Source organism: Saimiri boliviensis, chromosome 12, assembly GCF_048565385.1.
Source record: "Saimiri boliviensis isolate mSaiBol1 chromosome 12, mSaiBol1.pri, whole genome shotgun sequence".
Lineage (NCBI taxonomy): Eukaryota > Metazoa > Chordata > Mammalia > Primates > Cebidae > Saimiri > Saimiri boliviensis.
Window position 1 is genome coordinate 115,575,937 of NC_133460.1, and position 14,097 is coordinate 115,590,033.

Genomic DNA, 14,097 nt, shown 5'->3' on the forward strand with positions numbered 1-14,097 from the left:
TCAGAGGCAGACAGACGACTGCACACGGGAAAGCAGAGACGGACACGCTCAGAGGCAGACAGATGACTGCGGATGGGAACGCAGAGACGGGCATGCTCAGAGGCAGACAGACGACTGTGGATGGGAACGCAGAGACGGACACACTCAGAGGCAGACAGACGACAGCGGACGGGAATGCAGAGATGGATACCCTCAGAGGCAGACAGACAACTGCACACGGGAAAGCAGAGACGGACACGCTCAGAGGCAGACAGATGACTGCGGATGGGAACGCAGAGACGGACACACTCAGAGGCAGACAGATGACTGCGGACAGGAACGCAGAGACGGGCATGCTCAGAGGCAGACAGACGACTGCGGATGGGAACACAGAGACGGACACACTCAGAGGCAGACAGACACAGCTATTTGATCAGGAGTCTCAGGGCTTGATTTGTTAAGGGAACAGACACATCTTCAGAAACTAACTTGCTTCTATTCCCAGTGTCTAGGGAAATACAGGCATGTGGGGGCTTGGGCCGTGCTGGAGGGAAAGCAGGAGATGGTGAGAGCTTCCTATGGGTGGGGGCCAAATCCAAGCCTGCCCATCGATGGTTTTTCCAAAGCACTGGTAGAAGAGGCAGGTGGGCGGTCAGCGAGACCCCCAGAGAAGAAGCCAGGAAGGTAGCTGGGTGGAAGGAGAAAAGTCACCGCTGACATTTCTGAAAGTTGTTTCCTGTGGCGAGTCCGATGTGAAGTCTCTTCCCCTGAGAAGCTCTCCGGTGGGATCTGCACTGCTCGTGGGTACTTTCCTGGCCCTGCTTCTCTAGGATAGAGGCAAAGAAGCAGCAGCTCAGCCTCCCAGCCACCACGATGCCAGCAGAGCGCTTCCAGTGAGGCAGGAGGAGCAGAAAAGGTGGCTGGGGGTGAGCTCCAGAGGGGCCCGGCCAGGCCAGTCCCGAGGGGCTGCCCACCCAGAACAGCTCGTCCCCCACACACCTGTCAGACAGCCTGGACTGTCCACCCACGGTGCATCAAGGGAACGCCAAGGAAGGCGGAGGACAGCTCCGAGCAAAGAGCCTGCAGAGGCGCCGCCCTGATCCCACACTGGCACTCCCCAAAAGGAAGCCCTCGTCAGCAGAAGAGCTGGTGTGTCTCCAGACTGTTTTTATTATTGGATTAATCTGTCTTCCCTGACATAGATATAAATATTTTATGTGCCATAGCCTGGAGACTCACTTATGACAATCACGCTGCCTGGCTCCACTTTGAAGGAAACATCTCTGTAAAGGGATATGGTGCCCCTCTGTCTCCCTGGACTACGGGCAGCCCCTGCCGGGCACAGGACACAGGCCCAGGGACACAGGGGTCCAGAGAGAAAGTTCCGAGAACAGGAGAGAGCAGGGTGCCTGCACCGCCGTGACTCAGAGATGCCAGTCTCCAGTGAAGACGGAAGCCATGAGGAAGCCAGGGGCTCGGGGAGCTCAGAGAGGTGGCTCTGACCCTCCCTGAGCCCAGTCCTCAGAGAACTGCTGCCTGACTCTGACGGGGCAAAGGAGTAACAGCTGCCACTGTCTTCCTCCTGAAAGCTGCCCAGGCTCCATACAGAGCGCAGAGGGTGACGGGGGGAAGTCCACCACCCACGCCCCTGCAGGATGGACACCTGTCTTTCAGGGCTGGGAGGAGGGTCTGAGTGTGGAGGCTATGGCTTCATTACCCATCATGCACAGCAGCATGAGTCCACGCAGTTATTCAACAAACACCTTCTGTGCACCTACTAAGTGCTGAGAACACGGCACGGAGCAAGACACTGTCCCCAACGGAGGAGCTCACTGGCATGGGAGTGGGCAGGCAGGAGACTGGGCATACATGCAGTTTTTGAGCCTGAGGCACCCTAGGGCTGAGGAAGGGGCCTGAGCTGCTTCAGGAGCCCCAGAACACAGCTGGAAGGAGGAGGCGACCTTGAGGGAAACGCACGACATCAGTGACCGCAGGTACCTCCCCCACCTTCATAGCCCAACCCCCCACCATCATAGCCCACCCTCTCACCATCATAGCCTAACCCCCACCATCATAGCCGACCCCCAAACTCACTTGCGAGCACCACACCCAGAGAGGAAACCGCCCAGCTCCCACCTCACCTCCAGGGGACAGTGTCCCTCTGCAGGCATATGACCCCCACCCCACGCTGCCACGTAAGCCTGGCCATGCTCATTTACTTTTACTTCCTTTTAAAACATTCTACTGGAACAGAATGCGCATTTATCATGATGAGCAGCTCACTGAATTTTCACAAACCAACCATCCATGTAAGCAGCACCTACACCAAGAGACAGAACCTACCCAGGTACCCCCACAAAACACACACCCCTGCCCCCCATAGCACCCCATGCTCCTGCGCCAGCCCCACACACCCCTCTCTTCCACCCCATCCCCACCCTACCAGGTAACCTCCTTCTTGATTTCTCTTGTCAGGTCTGGCTTTTAAAAAAAAAAAAAAAAAAAAAAAAAACAGCTTTATTGAGACATAATTCACATACCATAAAATTCACTTTTTAAAAGTGTACAGTTCGGTGGTTTTGAGTATAATCACGGAGTTGTGAAATCATCACAACTGTCTAATTTTAGAACACCTTCATCACCCCCAAAAGATACCCAATACTCTCCTCAGCCATTCCCCATTCCCTTCTTCAGCCCCAACCAGTAACCACTAACCTGCTTTCTGTCTATAGGAATTGACCTGTGCTGGACAGTTCATACACACAGGGCCACCCATGCCTCACTCCGGACCTTGGGGGTGGGTTACTAAGTCTCTCCAACTGAGTATGATGCATGCTGCAGGATCTTCATACATGCTCTCCATCACACATCTAACCACTGAGTGTAACACGTGCTGTGGGGTCTTCATACATGTTGTCTGTCACTCATCTGTCCCATTGAATGTTTAAAACGAACCAATTTCTTAACTGTTATAAACCTATGCCAATTTTTTATTTCTTCTTGAATCAGTTTTCATAGTTTGTGTCCTTCTAGAAATTTTTCCATGTCATCTAGTTAAGAAATGTAGTGACTTATGATTGTTTGTAATGTGCCCTGATAATCCTTTATTTTATTTTATTTTATTTTATTTTATTTTATTTTATTCTATTTTATTTTATTTTTTGAGACAGAGTCTCTACTCTGTTTCCCAGGCTGGAGTGCAGTGGCACAATCTCGGCTCACTGCAACCTCCACCTCTTAGTTCAATTGATTCTCCTGCTTCAGCCTCTCAAGTAGCTGGCATGCGCCACCATGTCTGGTAAATTTCTGTGTTTTTGTAAAGGCAGGGTTTCACCATGCTGGCCAGGCTGGTCTCGAACTCCTGACCTCAGGTGATCCACCTGCCTTGGCCACCTGAAGTCCTGGGATTACTGGATAATCCTTTTTAGATCTATAAGGTTGGTTTTCATGTCACCTCTTTCATCCAATTTCATTAATTTGAGCCTTCTCCCTCTTTATGTTCTGCCCATCTAGGTAAAGGCTTGTCAATTTCATTGATCTTTTCAAATAACCAATTCTTGGTTTTGTTGGTTTTCTCTATTGTTTTTTTTTTACTCTCTATTTTATTTCTTTTCACTCTAATCATTATTATTTCCTCCCACCTGACTGCTTTGTATTTATTTTGCTTTCCTTTTTTTAGCTTCTTGAGGTGAAGATTAGGTCGTTGATTGGAGATCTTTTTTCTTTTTTAATATAAGTGTTTGCAACTACAAACTTCCCTCAAAGCAGTATTTTAGCTGCATCCCATAAGATTTCATGTGTGTTGTTTTCATTTGCATTCATCTCAAAGCATTTTCTGATTGCCTTTGTGACTCATTTGACACCTGGTTATGGGGGAATGTGCTGTTTAATTTGTGCATATTTGGGAATTTCCCAAATTTCCTTCTCTTGCTGATTTCTAATCCTGTCCCATGGTGGTCAGAAAATACCTAGCATGAAAGCAGTCTTTTTAAATATATTGAGACCTGGCAAGGTGGCTCACGTCTGTAATCCCAGCACTTTGGGAGGCAGAGGCAGGCAGAAACCACCGTAGGCAACACAGTAAAACCCCATCTCTACTAAAATACAAAAAACATTAGCCAGGCATGGTGACACACACCTGTAATCCCAACTACTCAGGAGGCTGAGGCAGGAGAATTGCTTGAGCTGGGGAGGAGTAAGTTGCAGTGAACCAAGATCGTGCCATTGCTCTCCAGCCTGGGCAACAGGGTAAGACTTTGTCTTAAAAATAAAAGTAAATTAAATAAATAAATACAAAATAAAATATACTGAGTTTTGTTTTATGGCTTAAGTTATGGTCTGTTTCAAGAATATTCCCTCAAGACCCTTATCTTACAGCTACAAAGACCTTTATTCCAAATAAGGTCACATTCCCAGGCACCAGGTGGCCATATCTTGGCGGGTGGCAGAGGGCACGATTCAAGCCAGCAAGGAGGGCATGTGAGCTAAATGCACAAACACCCAGGAGCACGTTGTGTGCGTGGGGCTCCGGGAAGCATGAGGCCCCACCCCTGTGCTCGCCAGGCTGCCTTCGTGGCTCTACCCCAGTGCCTGGAAAAGCCTCAGAGGCCCATGAGGAAGCCTTTCTCCTGGGTCCTCGGCTCCGGCCCAGGCTCCCACCTGCAGCATGGCACAGGCACAGTGAGCCGCGGCACTGGGAACCAGAGGGGAGGGACATTCAGCAGCGGGAAGACTGAGACCCCCACAAGCAGCGTAACCTCCAGGGCCTCAGCGTCTCCTCCAAGCTGGGTTGGTGACAGCTGCACCCGCCGGCCACTGCACCAGATGAACACTGTTCCTCTCCCCACCTGCTTTCCCGTCAGGACCCTGCCTCTGGGTGGGGGACGTGCCAGGCTGGGGTCTGGCAGGTCCTTATGGGAGGGTCTGGGGACCAGCACCCAGTGCATTTTGGGACGAAACTTCTTTGAAACGTTTCTTGCCCCTTTCTGGCTTCATGGCCCCTCCCCAAAGGCTTCAAGAATGACAGTCACCAGGGATCAGGGCTCATCCTGGAGTCCCTTCCTCCCAGCGTGGCAGAACCCTGTCCAGGAAGGAGCGGGGGGTGGGGGGTGCTGGGCTCCCCGACCACAGCCCGTTCATTGCACTCCCTTCCTTCCCGCCTCCCCTCCACAGACAGCCAGGGAAATGGCCAAAATGGGGCTCCCTCTCACCCCGACAGTTTCTATTCTGTTTCCATGGAAACTGCTATCTGAATATGGGCAAGAAACAAGAGCCATATTCTTTAAAATAATGATAGCTCGGAAACTTTCACGGGCCTGTGTTTTCAGTTACTCATGGTTTCCATGGAAACGCAAGCCAAAAACCGAGCTACGTAAAGAAGGCACTGGGTTTCCCCTGCTACCTGCGCCCCTGGGAACTGTGGAAAGCCGCAGCCCTGCCCCTCAGGGAGACGCTTCCCACTGACCGCTGTGCAAGGATAAGGATGCAGGACCAGCGCTCGCAAGGCAGCAGTGCGCCGCCCTCCTCCAAGGTCACATGGGTGTGGGAGACATGGAGAGGGGGGGAAGGAGAGGGGCCAGACACCCCCCACCCAGACTCACATGGAGAAGGGACACTGGGGTGTAGGAGCCCCCAGGCCCCCCAAGCTGGCAGAGGTCACTCACTGGAGGGTTCAGGGCCCATCTCAGCGCAGTCAAGGCTACCCCACCGCTCCCCTTTTCTGAAAGTCACCGTGGGACCAGGAGGGATCGGCAGCCTCCAGGCTGAGAGGCCTCTGATGACGGGCACACAAGCCAGGCCAGCAGCTCCCAGACAGCACTGCACAGTGAGCCAAGCACGGGCTTGCTTTGATGGGCTCTTGCTGCTGTCCAAGAGCTCCCATGCCCAGGGCTGCGGACCCCATGTCTGCTCCCCACCGAGGAAACACTCAGGAAACACCAGGGAAAGGATGGCGCCGAAAACCGCCCGCAGATGTGACACCCAGGGGCCCCTGTTGCTTCTCTAGCTGCAGTTTCTAGGAAGAGCCTGGTGGTGCAGGAGCCACGTGGCTGAGGCTCCCTAGCCAACTCTCAGCTGTCCGGCGCAGAACACTGGCTCAGCTGCCAGACCACAGCCAGATTCGGGTGGCCCGGCCAGGACCTGACAGGAAAGTTATCTGCACATTCGCACTCACAGCCTGCCCGCATTCTCCCTCTTCTTCCATTTAAACAATGCTCAGGAACACCTGCTAGCCCGCGTTTCGCTTTTTCCTTAATCTGTACATTCCTTAAAGCAGTGCTTTTATCTCGAAGCCACTGGACACGTGGTTCTGTGACTCTCAGTCCCCCGCCACAGTCGTCACATTTGAACGATGCTGGAGTCCTGAGCCTGAGAACACTCGTGACATACCCACTGGGTGATGGAGTCATGAGATGGTGAACTCCTGCTTCTCAGCTCTCACCCACTCAGTGCCAGATCTGTGCTGGGCCCTCTTCTGCACGGCCTCACAGACTCTGTGTGGTCCAGAGAGGACGTCGTCAGATCCAAGCCCATGCAGAGGCCGGGGGTCCGTCCCAGCTGCATCCGCCCCTGGAAGGAGACAGGCGGGAAACCTCAGGCTCTGCACCAGCCTGCCCAAATGCAGAGCGGGAATGTTTCCCTGCAGAGAACACTCCGCGGACCTCCATTCTTTCATTAAAATTGGAAGTAAGCATCTGTATTTAACTCACCAAGCCTCGTCACAGGCGCTTCACCTTCAGTCTCCCAGGGAGATCCATTCTGGGGATAATGGCAGGACGGGAGGCACAGGAGGACAGGAGCCTGGGAGGATGGGAGCACGGAGGGCCCAGGAGCCTGGGAGGATGGGGGCACGGAGGGCCCAGGAGCCTGGGAGGATGGGGGCACAGAGGGCCCAGGAGCCTGGGAGGGCGGGAGCGCGGGAGGGCGGGAGGAAGGGAGGCTGGGAACACAGCGGGCACGGGAGCACGGGAGCACGGGAGGCTGCCTGCAGTGATTTTGTTATTCCCTTAACTTAAAACCCAGGATGTGGGACCAGATGTTTGAGAGACACATTAAAACCAGTGAGAACTAAGCATAAGGAGCACGACCACAGCTCATGCCTCTCCCAATACCATTTTGGTTCCTAATGCTCAGAAACTAAACGACGCCCCTATTCTGACGCATGACGTATGAATTCGAATTTAGATGAAACTTAAATTGATCTCAAAAGACAGACAAATGTCAGTGAACAGCAAAGTTTACAAATTACATGACAGAGCCGGTGCCCCGCCAGCCTGCGGGAAGACGCTTCGGCCGTGAGGGGAGCGCGTTTCCCTGCACGTATCTGCTCCTCGCTCATCTTCGTCCGCGTGCCCCGAGCAGCAGCTAAGGCAGAGGGTGCCCGCTCAGGGCGAGAGGCAGGCAGAGGCCGGAGAGCCAGCAGGGCAGGGGCGGTGGCTCCTATGTGGGTCACGGTGGACAGAGGTGAGGCACCAGGAGGCTTGAAGGAGGGTGCCTCACCCAGCCCACGTGTCACAGAGGACTGCCTGGAAGAAGCTACAACTGCAAGCCCTGAAAGAAAAGGAGGCCCAGCCCAGCGCGTCGGTGGCAGATCCCAGCCCAGGCTAGTCCTGGAGTCAAGAGGTGCCTTCAAGATGCAGGCAGCATAAAGAGTTTTATACACACACACACACACACACACACACACACACACACACGCAATGCACAACACATACCTCACAGAACACATACACACACACATATAACGCACACACATGCGAGGCACAACATAGACACACAACACAACACATACAGACACGTGGCTTGGACCATGCAGGGCTAAGGCCCGAGGGCCGCCCTCTCCCCGCAGTTCAGCTGCCCCGGCCCGGGAGGGCAGGCGCAGGCCCAGTGTTGGCCAGGTGACCCCGCCGTTGTGGACTTTGTGATTTTCTCTGCTTTGCTCTCCTCCCTCCCTCCAGGTTCAAGTTCAGAGGTCAAGAGCGTGGGCTTTGGGGTCAGACAGAGGGTCTGAGGGATACCCAGCTCTGTCCTCAGGGGTGGGCGCAGCCCCTTTCCTTCCCCACAGCTCCATCCCCCGCAGTGGGCACATGGCCCCGTCCCCTCCCCAGTGCTCTGTCCTCTACTTCTTCACTGCTCCTTGAGAGTGCTCAGCCAAGCGCTACCTCCATCTCGCTCCGCTTGGCTCCTCCAGCTGGGGTGGAAGGGGAGGCGTGAATGGTTCCACCACAGAATGAAGGGAGAGGCTCTGTGGGGAGCAGGTCACCATCACCAAGTCCCCCCAGCTTCCCCAGAAGGTGGCTTTGGGGGACATTTTACAACTAAGGGCACTGTTCTCAGTGTGTGCTGCCTAGGCTCAAACTCAGACCCATCCTGCTCCTCCCTTGCTTCTCTTCCTCCTGCTCCTCCTCCTGCTCCTGCTCCTCCTGTTTCTCCTCCTCCTGCTCCCCCTCCTCCCACTCCTCCTGCTCCTCCTCCTGCTCCTCTTCCTCCTTCTCCTGCCCCTCCTGTTTCTCCTCTTCGTGCTCCCCCTCCTCCCACTCCTCCTGCTTCTCCTCCTGCTCCCCCACTCCTGCTCCTGCTCCTCCTCCTGTTCCTCCTCCTCCCCTCTCCCGCCTCCTGCTCCCCCTCCTCCCCCCTCCTCCTTCTCCTCCTGCTCCCCCTCCTCCCCCCTCCTCCTTCTCCTCCTGCTCCCCCTCCTCCCCCCTCCTCCTTCTCCTCCTGTTCCTCCTCCTCCCCTCTCCCGCCTCCCGCTCCCCCTCCTCCCCCCTCCTCTTTCTCCTCCTGCTCCCCCTCCTCCCCCCTCCTCCTTCTCCTCCTGTTCCTCCTCCTCCCCTCTCCCGCCTCCTGCTCCCCCTCCTCCCCCCTCCTCCTTCTCCTCCTGCTCCTCCTCCTCCCCCGGATCCCATGGTCTCAGGGTCAACTTCATCCCTATCCTACGCTATTGGAGACCTCTCCTAGAATAAATAAAGCGTCCTTATAATAAATGGCTTCCATTGCTTTTGCTAGTTTGGTTTCTAGCACCTGTAACCAAGAGTCCCAACCAGCCCACACCACCCTGACATCGCTGCCACCCCCCGCACCCCCTCCGGCCTGCTCAGCAGTGGCCTCCTCCCTGTCCCCGGAGCCCCGAGCTCACCCTGGGACCGGGTTGCAGCCCCTCCCGAGGCCTGCCTGCTCTCCTTCCGCCAAAGCTGCAGCGTCTGTCTGTGCAGCAGACACAGTTCAGGAACAAGGCACTGTGGGCCCATAAATTTCCTTCCAAATACGTATTCGGTAAAGTACAGGAATCAGGAAGTACAGCATCATCCCGGATGTAAAGGTCAGGAAATGATTATCCAATCCTCAAGAGAGTCCAGGGTTTCTGCCCCTCCCTCTCCATGGCCACACGCATAGCCTCTGACCTTCCTCAGCCTCCACCTGGGGCCTGGGGACCGGGGCTGCCCGGGGAGCACCTTTCCACCCTCTCACCTGACCTCTGACTTCAGGCTCCAGGCTGGCTGAGCTATGCAGGCCTCCAGGGACTGGGGTGAGCCCCTGCTGCCTCTGATGTCACCCTGTCGCCCTCCAGGAGGCTGCCGTCCCTCTGGCCCTCTCCCACCATGCTCTTTCCTTCGCACATTCACTTACTCTGGGTGGCCCAAGCTGTTCAGACACAGAGTGTGGCCCCAACACCCCAGAAAAGACAAAGGAGTCACACGGAGCAAGAGAATGCCCCCAGAGCCTCCGCTTCTGACCTCTGAAGCCAACCTAGCCCCACAGGGCTCAGGTTCTCAGTGGCAGACAGTGGGGCTGTGGTCACGCGCGCCCTGCTTGCTAAGGGAGCTGGCCCTGGGGAATGGGGCCTCCCTGGCCTCCACCAATGGTGCCAATCCCATAGCAGGGACTATCCGAGCTGGACTCTCCACATCCACGGGCCCGAGGGGCCTGCCGGAGGCTCCGCCCTCCACACCAAGACGCGAAGGAAGCAGGTGGGAGCAGGCGCTGCGGGCGGTCACGGAGCTTCTCCGGCCACACTCCCATGTCTGACAGTCCAGGTCCAGGTGCCAGACAGGAGCTCAGAACACAGGATGCGAGTGACCCTGGTGCTGGCCAGAGGGCTGGTGAAGCTCAGGGATCCGGGCCTCAGGGCAGGGCACTTCGGGCTGGCACCCTCGGAGGCCGTGAGGAGAAGTGGGGCTGCGGGTGGAGATGGGAGCACACGTAGGGGAGCCGTGGGGGAGTCGCCAGAGAAGCCGCCTTTGGGGGGTTTTCCCGCTCACTGCGGTGAACCAGGGCTCGAACATGTGGCCAGGGAGCCTGGAGCTTATCTGGAACCACCTGCTTCCCATCTTCATATGACTCACAGCTAGGAATGGTTTTTACACGTTAAATAGTGGGAAAAACATCAAAAGAGGAAAAATATTTCATGACACATGGAAGTTACATGAACGTCAAATTTTGGGGCGGGGCGAATCCGCTTTTCCGGGAGCAGGGTTTTCCACGGCCGGAGCAGCTCACCTGCAGGGCAGAGAGGAGGGGCCACACGGAGACCCCGTGGCCGGCAAGCCTCCGGTGTTTATTCTCAGGAATTTGAAGAAAACGTTTGTTGACCTTTGCTGAAAACGATCAAGACCCATTAAAGATTTCTCCCCTTAGAAGCCCAAGGAGAAACAGTGATGTGGAACGGCGCTTCACAGAGAACTCACCACTTCCTCCCAGGAAGTTTTCCAGGTCTCTGCATATCCTTGCCCATCTCCGTCGGGCTCCAGGGATTTTGGTCTTTGCTGTGCTCTGTCTCTGCTGTTTGTCTGTCTGTCTTCTGTTTCATTTCCGGTCTTTTTCTTGACTTCGTGCATAGCTTATGATCATAACCCACATTTTTACATACGACTCACATCAGGAAAAATTTGATACGGTCGGAAAGGTGACCGTGTGTCCTTTCACTGTAACAGAAGGCTTTGAACACTTCCAGGTTGTCCTGTCTGGGCTGTTCTGCACCTTGGCAGAGACAGACATTTTCCTAGAAAGGCGGGTGATGATGCCGCCACGGATTCTTGCGTGGAGATGCCCCTGGAATGCAGAGCCATAGAGACGCAATTGATCCCTGCCCTCCGGAGAGATGGTCGCAGGCATGACACCGTTGTCCTACAAGATACAGTTTTGTTTCTGGCAGCAAAGTCATTTCCACATTCCTGATTGTATGTACAGTATCTTCCTCGGGGTCTCATTGAAACTGGTTTTTATATTACTGGTTCCTTGTTAACTAAGGGGTTAAATAAAATCTTTAGCATGAATTTATTTTATATTTGCGTTTAAAATTTTTGGCTTTTTAAAACATTCATGAACATCCATGACCTCAGGTGACGATGTGATCCTTACAGGCTCAAGGATGACAGAGCAGCTGTTCTGTGGACCAGACAGAGCAGTGAGGGGGCCCGGAAGTGCCATGCCTGGGCACTGGCCTTGGCAAGGGCTCCTTCCTCCCCAACAAAGATGCGGCCAGGGCTGCCTCAGAACCCGCTGATTTGGTGTCATCTCTCTTACAGCTTCAGGTGCAAATTGACAGCAGAGTGCTCTAAAGTTAAATCCAAAAACCTGCTTCTCAATTCCCCTTAACTCGCTCACACACTCAGATTTGTGAATCGTATTTCACTTAATGCGAAATTGTTCTGGAGTCAGTGAAAACGTCTTACAAGCATGCATGCTAATTTGTTTTACATCAACACCAAACTCATGAAATACTTTTAAAATTACATACAAGACCAATGCCAGATAGAAGTGCATTAGGAGCACAGCCCTTTCCCTGACCCCCAGAGGACTTTTGATACTTTTTTAAACCCAGTGCTCAATCAGCACACCATTTCAGTTGTGATTCCCTGCTTTTTGCCAGCTAGAACTAACTCTCCTTTCCCTGACTAAACGCTGTTCAGGCTTTATGTTAGCTTTTCTGAGCTGAGCAGACTCCATCTTGGCTTCCGCATTTTAGTAACCTTCTCCACATCAAGTACGCAATTATAGTATAAAGCAAGGTCAGAATGACTCTGGGCACCCAGGACTGCCTTTGTTGATAAGAGGCTGAGTACAGCGGCATCAGCAGAGCCTGGGAATGCAGCTGCAGTGGGTGCCCCGAGCCCCCTTACCACAGGATGGATGTCTTTCCCGATAGCTGTGTTCCTCACACCTGGCACTGTTTTATTTCTTAGTATCAGTTTTTCTTTTGAACTTTTTGCTTACTCTGCCTTTGTGAAAACTTTGTTTCAGCGAGCCTCCCCGCTTCCTCTTAAAACTAGTATATTAAAGACCACCTGACTTTTTCTTCGCGGCCGAGAGAATTTTGGGCGTTAGCCACTCTTGGTCGCCGGCTTAACAAAGGACTCATCATTCATTCTCAGAGTGTGGCGCATTCCTTGACCCGCTCGGGTACAACGCAATTTGGCTTAAGCCAGTCTGGCTGGTCAGGCTCTTTTGGGAAGTATCTGAAGGCCCCAGTGGTTAGCGGTAGGTGGGAGCTGTGGTCCCCTTCTCATGAGTGACAAGGGGAATGGTGCAATAAAACAAGTCTGGGACCAAATTTTGCTAAATGTTTCCAAGTATGCACAAAATCCTGTTCTTGTGGCCGGGGGTAGCTCCACTGTCAGCCTTCAGGAATTCTCAAAAGCACTTTGCCTGAAAACTTGACTCTGAGGTCACTGCAGTGACCTTCTGGCAGCAAGCATCAAACACGCTGAGTCAAGCCGCCGAATCCTGCCTGCAGCGCAGGGGAGAGGCGGGCAGGGCTCACGGTTCTGGACCCCCAGGAATGTGCTAAAGCTATCAGGATGCTGGGCTCCTGAAAATCCAGCTGCACCCAGGGACTGGCCGGGCCTGAAAAATCTTCCTAATCATCTGCTTCTGTTTAATAATCCTCAGTTCACCAGTGAAAAACAATTTCTAACATCTGGTGTCTACACCAGAATGAAACCCTCTGGTGTGGATTTCGATAACGACATTGACAGTGCTCAGTTACCCCCTGCACAGAGCGGACCCATGATAGAACGTTTCAATGTACGTTACAGTAACTCACACAGACATTGCAATTTTTATGCACAAGTGCTTTTAAAGTTAATTACCACCTGGGTAATAATACTTCTCTTTTTCAGGGGATGGAGAGGAATTCATACACCAGCACATGAATCTCACCAGAACCCCAGGAGGACATTGTCTTTCATCCCCAGGGCTAGATTCAGGCACCGGGCCGGGCACTAGGACAGCAAGGCCTGGTCTCAGCCTCCGTCATTGCCATCTTTAAAGTCTCAATGGTTTTTTCTTGCACAAAGTATGGCAGGCCAGGTCTCACTCATGCAGGGCTGAGTGATGAAGTTAAAGATTAAAAGCTGAAAGAGCCAGGGCTCTTGTACAAAGGCTGGGATGCAGCAAAAGTCCACCAAGAGTTGTGCCCAGGCCTCTCCTGGCCTTGAAGCATGACAAAATCACGAAGGAATTAACAGAACCCACTGAGGATTAAACCAGTTTTACTGCGTGTCTGAGAAACTCTGCAGGCCTCCTTCTCAAAGGAGTTTATTGGAGTCTGAAGGGACTCCCCAGACCTCTGTAATTTAGCAGAAGACAAGACAGGGGCAGTCACCCCAGCCCCTGGACCCATTTAGAGACAGTCACTGAGGCTCCAGAGGAAGGTCTTCAGGACTCAGACCTTAGTTACAGTTTAGAAGAAGTGAATCACTTATGTCTTCAGACGAATGCACACTTACACGTAGACATGTAGCTTAGAAGGTATATAAGCTCTGGAAAACTGCAATTTTGAGTTGGTCTTGCGATAATTTCCAGGCCTTCTCCCTGTAACCGGTTGCAGAAAGAAACACTCTCTTCCTCCCCAGTTCATCTGCATCTTATTGGGCTGTGAGAAACAGTAGGCAGACCCTCAGTTTGGTGTGGAAACAAAGGGGCCTCACGTTTGCATTTTGCACGGAGCTGTGCAGTTTCCAGAGCTGGTCCTGCTACAGACCGTCCCAGCCCAGGAGCTCTGAGCTGACCCCTTCCACAGCACCCCCCTCCTGGAGCTCCGGGCTGTCTGCCTAGAGCCAGGGGATTCTGGGATCTCATCAGGGGCTCATATGGCACAGCGAAGGGCGGCTGGGACCACCC